General features: G+C 60.4%; 1 long non-coding RNA gene across 1 annotated transcript in view; it reads right to left on the minus strand.

The window, feature by feature from the left end:
* Nucleotides 1-934: 934 nt before the first annotated feature.
* LOC125616798 overlaps nucleotides 935-3,426 on the minus strand; it is an 18,776-nt gene continuing 16,284 nt past the window's right edge. Inside the window, exon 3 of the long non-coding RNA XR_007347549.1 lies at nucleotides 935-2,409. This is a non-coding gene — a long non-coding RNA (uncharacterized LOC125616798). The remainder of the gene's footprint in view (nucleotides 2,410-3,426) is intronic.

Here is a 3,426-nt window from a genome sequence, read left to right on the forward strand (position 1 = left end):
GACAAAGCATCGTCCTGGGCGGGCGGGGAGGGCCCAGGACTGACCTTGAGGAGCAGCTGCCAGGCGCTGGGAGGAGGCCGCGTTTTGCTATTGTCTTTATTTGGAGTTAAACGGAGTCGGAGGTCTGTCTGGATGCCAAGTGACGACTGGTGGGAGGCGGGCAGCCAAACCAGTGTGGGCGCTCCCCAGCCTCCTCCCGATCAGATAAAAGGACAGGCTCCTGCAAAGGCGCCCAGTGGGGTCCGGCCTGGCCCCGCCTCCCCCCACGGAGGAGGCAGCCCCCAGGACTCCTCACTGGGCCTCATATGCTGCTCCTCCCATGGAGGCTGAAGGCTGTGGCTTCCCCGGCCTCCGGCCTGGGCAGGGCTAGATCTGTATTTTCTTCAGTGAGCCCAGACTGGACCACAGACACTGCACCCTCTGGGGCAGGGGTAACAGATCAAGGAGGGCCAGCTAGAGGTGATGCTGATGTTTGAAGCCAAGTCCCACCCGCAAAGGTGGGTGGGGGACGCTCAAGGAGATGTTTTCAATTTGAAATAAGATGCTAAGGGACACACGGGTCATGTTTTGGGAGAACTTTAAAAAACTGAGGGACAATTTGCAGACTACTGCTGTTGACCACTTGGAAGTGCACAGTGAAGTGGCATTTAGTGAGTTCACAGAGCCCATAACTAGCACCTCTTTTAGGTTTCCACATTCTTATCATTCCAGAGGAACACATGGATCCCCTAAAAATGGTCCTCTGCTTCAAATCGCCCGTTTGAGTTAACAGGCAGATGTCTGGTCCTGCCATGTTGGTTAGGAGGCGTGTTGGAGAGCTCTCGGTCACTATAACAAAATACCTGAGGCAATCAGCTTATAAAAAGAAAAGGTTGGCCAGGCGTGGTGGTGGTACATGCCTGTAATCCCAGAGGCTTGGGAGGCTGAGGCAGGAGGGTTGCAAGTTCAAAGCCCTAAGCAACTCAGACTCTGTCTCAAAATAAAATATAAAAGGGAACTGGGGATGTGGCTCAGTGGTTAGCACACACCTAGGTTCAATCCCTGTTCACCCCCCATAAAAAGAGTTTTCTTGATTCACTGTCTGGAGGCTCCAGTCCAAGAAGAGGCATCCCTGGTGCTCTGGGCAGGGCGCCCGCTGCGGGGAGCCCGTGACAGAGCCGACTGTTTACATCAAGAGCCAGGAAGTAGAGAGAGAAGGGGTCCCACACCCTCTTTAAGGGATACCCCCAGTGACCTGAGGGCCTCTGCTAGCCCTGCCTCTTGAAGGTCCACTGTACTTCAACAGTGTCACCTGGTGACCAAGACTTTAGTGCCCAGATCTTAGGGGACATTATCCATATTCAACCCACAGCAGGACTGGGTGCTGAGGAAGGGGGGGCGTGTGGCCCTGGGGAGGGAGGCTTTGGGCTTCGGCTGCCACCTACCCTCACTTGGGGGAGCTTCTGAACCGCGAAGCCTCCCGACCCTGGTGTGGCTGGGAATTGGAAGGAGAGGCGCCTCCCCTCCTCATCACACGGCATCTTGATCAAGCTTTGCCTGAAGGCAGACAGCCCAGGCCCTTCTGCACCTTGGGAGCCGGGAAGTTCTTCTTTTGGCTCAGGTCGGTTTGATGTGACCAGCCCCGTGTCCTAGTTTACGACGGGGACAGTGGAGATGAGGGAGGAGGCCTTCAGTGCTGGTCCGGCCTCTGCCTCCTCCTCCAGCCTCTGTGACCCCTTAGCCTCGCCCGGCCACCCGGCCCGGTCCTCTGCTGCTCTTCCCTCTGTGCAGAGGCCCCTTGGGGAGGGAAGCCACGCTGGCCGTGGCCATGAGGTGCCTGTCCTGCCCTTGGCCTCGACTCCGTCCCCAGATGTCCCGCTGGGCGGTTCCTTTCCCTGGATGGGACTTGGGTTTTCCCTGTCACCTGGGGAGGCAGCTCAGCTCTGCAGAGGGCTCCAGACTCCGCGCCTGGGTGTGACCTGGAGCAAGTCCGTCAACCTCTCGGGCTTCACGTCCCCTTTGACAAAGTTGAGTGGTGGCGAGACCCCACGGCACCGGGGAGACGTGCTGTGTGCCACCTGGTGCGTGGCTGAGGATCCAGGAGCCAGTGTGACAAAGGAGCACGGTGTCTCAGTCACAGCTGAACTCCACGCGCCCAGAGCTCCGCACTCGCGCTTCGAGGCGCGTCCTTAGTGAGGGTCTGAGGTGTTCTGTGCCACGTCCTCACGTCCGGGTGTGGATTTTTGTTACGGTTTGGATTCAGAATGTCCCCCAAAGTCTCATGTCGAGAGCCTGGTGTCCAGTGTAGCAAGGCCCCGAGGTGGGGCTTGAGGTGACAAGGGTCCCAGGGGCTGTGGCCTCGCGGATTAATCCACAGATGCTGAATGGACGACTGGAGGTGGGACCTCGCAGGGGGCAGGAGTCCCTGGGCTGAGCTGGTGTCTCTCCGCGCCTGGCCCTGTGCCAGGACACAGCCTCACCCGAGGCCCAGAGGGTGGCAGCTGCCCAGCCCGACCTTCCCCTCAGGTGCTCCGTGGAGGGGGTGGTCCTCCTCCCGCCCACTCTGGTCGGCCAGGACACACAGGAAGCCCCTTTTATTCACTCCTTCATTGACTTGGCTGTGACAATGCCGGGGTCACAAAGGAACTCCGAAATCTCTCAGCAGCTCCCCTGGGGACGTGCTCCACATAACCTCCAGGGGACTTGCTGGGCCTCCTCCATCCCCAACCCGGGGCCTGTCTGTGCGTCAGCCCGCCCCACGGCAGAACAGGGCCTGGCCCAGCACTCCGGGCTGCAGCTAGGGGCTTCCCAGCGGCTCTGCCCCACCTGCCCCAGGGCCTTGTCACCTGCCCCCTCTGCTGGAAGCCCCCTGTGAGTTCCAATGGCACTTGCTCTTTTCAGAAGGGGGCGAGACGCTGCTGAGCTAGGGCCGGGGAGCCGAGAAGGGCTGGGCGCCAGGAGGCCAGTCCCACAGCAATGTCACCCAGAGCAGCTCCCACCGCACCCTGACCCTGTGAGGGAAGGAAGGGCTTCCAGCCCGGCCAGAGGACGCAATTTGCATTTGAAAATGGCCTCGAGGGCTGCCTCAGGGACAGAAAGGTGATGATGATACTTCTATTTTTAAGAAAGGCCAACCCCCCTGGTGGCACCCCGAGGAAAGGGCAGCTCCCGGTGATGGACAGCCTCCCGCCAGGGCTCATCAGTGACTCAGCAGCTGCGGAGGGTGCAGGGCCTCCTGGGGCCCCAGACCTGGTGGAGGGAGGCCGGGGCCAGGCTAGAGCTCCGCCCCTGGAAGCCTTGGATTTGACTCTCTGGTTCCTGGCCCTTCTGGAACGCTGCGGTGGGCCACCCGGGGCCTGTGCTGGCCGCTGGACACAGGGCTGAGCTACCCCTGTGGTGCGGAGATGGGGCGTGCACAGCAGGGTGACCTGGGACACAGAGCAAGGG

The sequence above is a fragment of the Marmota marmota genome, unplaced genomic scaffold (genome assembly GCF_001458135.2).
Source record: "Marmota marmota marmota unplaced genomic scaffold, marMar, whole genome shotgun sequence".
Classification (NCBI taxonomy): Eukaryota; Metazoa; Chordata; class Mammalia; order Rodentia; family Sciuridae; genus Marmota; species Marmota marmota.